This window comes from Sinocyclocheilus anshuiensis, unplaced genomic scaffold (genome assembly GCF_001515605.1).
Source record: "Sinocyclocheilus anshuiensis isolate Anshui unplaced genomic scaffold, SAMN03320099.WGS_v1.1 scaffold962, whole genome shotgun sequence".
NCBI classification, from domain to species: Eukaryota; Metazoa; Chordata; class Actinopteri; order Cypriniformes; family Cyprinidae; genus Sinocyclocheilus; species Sinocyclocheilus anshuiensis.
In genome coordinates, this window is record NW_015537985.1 from 774,062 (window position 1) to 781,105 (window position 7,044).

The 7,044-nt window shown below is 38.0% G+C and overlaps 1 protein-coding gene across 2 annotated transcripts in view; it reads left to right on the forward strand.

Annotated features, from left to right (window-relative positions):
• Positions 1 to 7,044, forward strand: part of LOC107674209 (dual specificity testis-specific protein kinase 2-like) — a 35,973-nt gene that overhangs the window by 18,989 nt on the left and 9,940 nt on the right. The gene's annotated exons all lie outside the window — the stretch shown is intronic.

Genomic DNA, 7,044 nt, shown 5'->3' on the forward strand with positions numbered 1-7,044 from the left:
ATTCTGGTGTAAGGTTAAGGCAAGTATTGATCAACAGGTAAGTATGTTGAACCAAAAGTGTTAAAGGTAAGTAATTTCTTGATAATTAAGTGTTATATGGCCCACTGAATCATACTCCGACTTAATGCTGACAACAATGAAACCACTTGAGAGAGAACTATCAGGAGATGTATTTCTTAGCATAATAGAGGACAATGATACAAGAGGAATACCACATTTTTTTTTTTTTTTAAGTGTGAAAATATAGCCAAAGTAACAGAAATTCAAAAACAATGGACTTGTGATAAGGCTCCTGAAATAATCAGGTCTTCACTTTAAGCTTTCATTTAGTGATGAGTGAGTTTTTGCTAGAAAAAGTGTCTCAGAGCTGGCAAAAGCTGTGAAAAGAGTGACACTTTATCTCACAGAGTAAGATGCAGCATGCAGAAGTGACATGCATGGTTGTTTATCCACACCAGAACTACCGACTGTAGCCAAAGCACAATAAACTCATTTAGCTTTTTCCAAGGCCCATATTTACAAAATATAGACTTCTGGGAATCCATACTCTGGTCTCATGAGACCAATTCAATCATTTCGGATCTAACAGCATCCAAAATGTTCTGGTGTTGTTAGAGGAGGAGTACAGAGAGAAGTGCCTGGTTCCCACAGTGATGTTCAGTGGTAGTAAAGCTCTTCTATAGGGATGTATGAGTGCTGAAGGTGTGAGGGAGTTGTACTTTATCAACGCTGTCATGAATTCACACACCACTGTGTGATGTAATACAAAAACCTGACCCTCTTCTCATTCCCTGCATTGTTGGGGTTTTTTTTTTTTTTTTACATGACAATGAAGATATTCATTCTCCTGAGGTGAAATTCCTTCAGTGGACATGTATTTCACTAAATCTTAACACTCTTGAGCTGCTGTGAGAGATTCTGAAGAGACGAGCTGAGCAACACTCCCCATTAAAGACCAGGGCATTTAAGGAGGTCGTCCTCCAGGAGTTAAACAGTACAGATGTGAAAATTTGTCATGAACTTGTACACTCAGTGTCAAGAAGTGTCAGAGCAGTGTAATTAGAGTTATGGAGGACATATTACGTTCTAGAATATTACACTTGGTTGAATTAAAGCTAGGTTGTACTCAATTCTGCAATCCTTCATTTAAACAACAATTGGCTAAGTTTCTTATTTTACAGATATTAATGGCATGTATTTCTCTGTTTTTATTAAGAATATGTTTAATAGATTTCAATTTTGCCATCTTTCTATGAATTATATTAGTGATCATTAAGAAAATACATCTTTTATATTTAATCAGAGGGGGTGTACTCACTTATGCTGTGCACTGTAACTTGCCCACAAATGCATTACTTGTATTACACATGTTGTATTGGACGTAGCCTTTATGTTCAGGAAGTGTAGGAAATGTAGGCTTTTCTTTGTGAGTAACTTTTGTTGCGATTAAAATATCAAACATTTTTAAAGATAGAGTAGTCATAAAATGTTTTAGAGATATAGGTATACTTCATTATAAAAATGCCCATGGCTTTATTTTGTTCATTTAATTAAGATTTTATTGATTACCATGACTTGGGTAAAGTCTAAGCTTGCACGCTTGTTAAAAATAGCAATGAAGACCATTGGGAGAAAGGAGTATCTGTCCCTTGAGTCACTGTATGAACAGTCGGTTCTTAGGGAAGCACATAAAATTTTAGCTGACCCATTGCATGTATTGCATAAGGAGTACGAATTATTGCCTTCTGGAAGACGGTACAGATTTCCAATGTGTAGGTAGAATCGTTTTAAAAAGTCTTTTATAGCCATGTCTATTAAAATGTTAAATGATGAATGATTGTCTTTTCAGGGTGGGTATAGGAATTATGTGTATATTGTTATTTATGGATCCAATGGTCTTGTCAATGTAAACACCTTGAGTCCAACACAAATGTCCCCTTTGGGATAATAAAGTGTATTTCATTCATTTATTCCAGGTCTAGAAATCACACTTTTAAAATTAGGCTCATATATATCCAGGTTTTCCAAGACCGTGGAAATTGTGGTTCGTCATAAGGAAAATAAGTTAATTAAAATAAGAAATATTGTGATTTTCAGTTGTTGTAGCTTATTTTGATGGTTTGTCTTTTTAATCATTTTAATTCATCTTCAGGCCTTCTTGGAAGCTTTCTGAGACCCCCAGTGGGCCCCGGACCCTGGTTGAGAAGCACTGCATTTGGAGGAAGTTTAGTTAGTTTAGTTTTCATAACACAGTAGTTCACTACAAAAAGCCTGGTAAACACTACTGTAATGTACTAGTGTGTATTGTTCTAGATATGTGACATGAGTTCTACTTGGAAAATGTGCATTCCGTGTCAGAAGGTCTGTTTTTGTTTTGGTCTGTTTCCGCCCACTGCCAGTTTAACCAATAGTATTTAAACACCTCAGGTTGCCAGAGAACGGAAAACAGCGTATCGCAGCCATGGAAGCGACCAAACAAACTGGGTCAGAGATCTCAGATTCTACCCGACCTAAAAAGCCTCGGCATCAATCTAAAAAGCTCTAAGACCAGAGGCATATTAAAACAAGGATAAATCAACTCATCAACTTTCAGTGTAAGGCTCGTCGCCTTCCATTGTCAATTGCGCTTATTCTCGTTGCATGTCCTTAATCTGACAACTCGCTGGAGCATCGTGACTGAGAAGGAAGCGGGTGTGCCTCACACGTCCTGAAAAGGGAAGCACATAAAATTTTAGCTGACCCATTGCATGTATTGCATAAGGAGTACGAATTATTGCCTTCTGGAAGACGGTACAGATTTCCAATGTGTAGGTAGAATCGTTTTAAAAAGTCTTTTATAGCCATGTCTATTAAAATGTTAAATGATGAATGATTGTCTTTTCAGGGTGGGTATAGGAATTATGTGTATATTGTTATTTATGGATCCAATGGTCTTGTCAATGTAAACACCTTGAGTCCAACACAAATGTCCCCTTTGGGATAATAAAGTGTATTTCATTCATTTATTCCAGGTCTAGAAATCACACTTTTAAAATTAGGCTCATATATATCCAGGTTTTCCAAGACCGTGGAAATTGTGGTTCGTCATAAGGAAAATAAGTTAATTAAAATAAGAAATATTGTGATTTTCAGTTGTTGTAGCTTATTTTGATGGTTTGTCTTTTTAATCATTTTAATTCATCTTCAGGCCTTCTTGGAAGCTTTCTGAGACCCCCAGTGGGCCCCGGACCCTGGTTGAGAAGCACTGCATTTGGAGGAAGTTTAGTTAGTTTAGTTTTCATAACACAGTAGTTCACTACAAAAAGCCTGGTAAACACTACTGTAATGTACTAGTGTGTATTGTTCTAGATATGTGACATGAGTTCTACTTGGAAAATGTGCATTCCGTGTCAGAAGGTCTGTTTTTGTTTTGGTCTGTTTCCGCCCACTGCCAGTTTAACCAATAGTATTTAAACACCTCAGGTTGCCAGAGAACGGAAAACAGCGTATCGCAGCCATGGAAGCGACCAAACAAACTGGGTCAGAGATCTCAGATTCTACCCGACCTAAAAAGCCTCGGCATCAATCTAAAAAGCTCTAAGACCAGAGGCATATTAAAACAAGGATAAATCAACTCATCAACTTTCAGTGTAAGGCTCGTCGCCTTCCATTGTCAATTGCGCTTATTCTCGTTGCATGTCCTTAATCTGACAACTCGCTGGAGCATCGTGACTGAGAAGGAAGCGGGTGTGCCTCACACGTCCTGAAAAGTGAAGCTGCAGGCTCTTTGATCGCCCCCTGGTGGCTGGCTGCAGTACAGGTCATAAACCCCGCCCTCTCCATGTAAACGAATGGGACTTGAGTCAAAATAAAAAAAATTAATTACACTTCCAATGAGGGATGTGTGGGTCTAGTCGACTAAACGGTACAGCTCCTACTAGTCGACACTGAAAACAGTCAATTACACGACAGAAAAAAAAAGAAAAACAAAAAACTGATTTTATCATTCACATTACCATCATTTTAACATTGCATTTAAAACATTTTAAATGAGTTAAAATAAAACGTTTGAAAAATAATACATTATTTTTTTAAGTTTATCTGGGCGGAAACTACATTTTTACCTCAGACCTCACATGCGTTTTCTTCGTGTCAGTTGCGGCGAGTTCAAAAATGACCATGCGAAAGACGAGAAGGTGTGGGATTATTTTGAATTAGAAGGAAACGGAAAAGTTTTGAGTAAAATTTTATTGTTAATCGCCTCAGGTCCTGTCTTTCACCAGACCACGCTGATAATTTCACTGAACAAATAATGCATGGTCTGAGTAAGTTAAATGGGCATTGTTGCATTGTTTTGTTTTTAGACAATATAGCCTACGGCCTATATGTTCAATTGTTCGTTTTTGTGATAAGTTTGAATCTCTACTGCGCAGACTCTGGCTCCAAATGGCATCATTTACTCAAGATGGCAGCGGCCATACTGAGATGCTTTGGCTTCACTTTTCTATAGTGGAAGGAAGTGGAGACGCGTTGTCCATCTTTTTTTACAGTCTATGGGAGGAAGGGGCGGGAGAAACGATATTTTGAATTTGGATTGCAGTATCCATTTCAACTGCTAGCTGTCAATATTACATACGTTATCTTTACAGGAGAGTAGTTCTCTTCCAGAATGAAAATTCTGTCATCATTTGCTCACCCTCCACTTGTTCCAAACCTGAGTTTCTTTGAGTTTCTTTCTTCTATTATCACAAAAGAAGATTTTGAAAAATGTTAGTATCCGAACAGTTGATGGGCACCATTAACTTCCATAGTAGGAAAAAAAAATACTGCCCATAAACTGTTCAGATACTAACATTTTTCAAAATAGCATCTTTTGTGTTCAACAGAAGAAAGAAACTCATACAGGTTTGGAAGAAGTAGAGGGTGAGTAAATGATGACAGAATTTTCATTCTGAAAGTGAACTACTCCTTTAAGTCATTGCAGGTCACTTGTTCTTACTGTCGCCCTGTGACCTCTGCTCTGCTTTTTTGATGCATGTTGACAGAAAAAGGTATTAGTGCAGTGGTAATCACTGGCCTGCTGAGGGATTATACTATTTTTCGAAGCCTCTGAGGCAACACACTCAATGTTACTGTTTCACCAAGTGAATTAGCTCTATAGGCATGCACATCAGTCACCTAATCACCTGGAGTAGCACAGCTTTAGACCTAACCTGGGCTATTTGTTTTTGTTCCGTTTAATCAGTCTGGCAGTACATCGTATAGTCAACGCTGACAAAATGGTGTGATGTAGGATTAGTTTTAATCCACTGAAAGATGAAGCCAACAGACAGCAGAACCAGAGCACTTCCAAATGAAAGATTTCCTGACCTGGATTTGGAATAGATGTTGGGCATGAGATCAGGTCTGTAAGAAGAGAGGCAAATGGGATTAGACTGAACAGCCAGCCAGATTTTGCTTAGCTGACCGTTTACCATGTACAAATGTGCAGGTCTTCATACATGCAAATATTCCAAGTGTAGCTTTTCCTAAGCCACCACCCCCCAAAAAAATTCCTGTTAAAGGTCCCAAAAGAAATTAGTATTTTTGAAAAACTATTGAATCCATTCATAGCAATTTATATTATATGTATATAATTTATAATATGTTATATTTTACATTGACGGGGTCATCTCATGGGTGCTGTCATGTTAAGATCACATGACCAGCTACTGTAAATACTATTTGCTTTGTCTGAGTAACCTAATATACGACACTTTTGCTTACAGAATAAATTGCAGCTGCTTGCAAATTGTTCATTTCTAAAATAGCATTGATAACTGAAAAATTTGCATTTGCTTTTTGCTGCTATGTGTCCTTGACATTTTTGTTGAGCTTTACAGCGCACTATTAGCCAACATCCCACGCAAGAAAGTGTTTACTCATTGGAGGGCTGAGTGTGCCAGTTGGGACGGGGCTAAGTGTTTTTGTCAATTTGAAGTTCCAGGGAGTTGAGATAATTAGATGCTTTGCTGGTGTTTTTTGTAAATGTTGATCTCAAGGTTATGCTGTGGACAGCAAATTTTGAGAGGGTAACTAGAGAGTGAGTTGTACCTCAAGATTTTGCCTGTAAATGTGATACTGAGTCCTTAGACTACAAAGACACAACCCTATTTGGTTATTCTATTCACTCGGATAGTAGGAGCCATTAAAATGGACGAAGGGCTGAGGAGTAGGTCTGTTGACAACCTGAGTCGGGACACTGCACCAGAGCTTTATGGGAAACTGGAAGGTGCTGTCATTTTGACTCAGCCGTCTTGTCTGCCTGTTGATATCTCACCGCGTTGAGATATCGTGACACCGTGGCTAATTTTGTTAGCTAAATGTGGAGCCCTTTATCTGTCAGCACAGATCATTTCAGGCAACCCAAAATTAGGACACTGTTGAGACCAGTGCCCCTTGGTGAATGAATCAGGCTCCTAGTTAGTAGCATGTGTGCCACATTAACTAATCTCTCACAGACTTGTTTTAAAGTTAATCACACATAAACCATTCACTGCACTGCAAAATAATAGTTAATATGTCCCTTGCAGAATAATTGCCTAATTATTAGATGGTGCTGTCATGCAAATTCACAATGTGAAACAGAAGCACTTAAAGGGCTCCTGCTGGGCTCTGCTAATTTGCATGCTTTTGGGACTTGAAAACCAATCCACTTGAGAGTTGGCATGGAATACTTTTACCCACAGGAAACTGATTGGATTCACTTCAGTATTGTAAACACAAAGTACTATGACCATCAAAATAATTATAATCCCCATGTTGCTACAGATTTCATTATTGCACATTATTGTTGTACATATCAGATAATTATTTAATCAGATTCAGAGTCTTGTGCATTGCGTTTTTTTAAGTACCCGGTCAAATTTAACCCATCATCCTATCTATTGTACCCTCTTGAAAACAAAATGGACCATTTGAGCACGTCAAAGACGTGCATGGAGACGTGCATGGAGACAGTGAAATTTGTCACATGATAAGTCTTCTCTTTTTTTTTTTTTTTTTTTTTTTTTTTTTTTGTTGTTT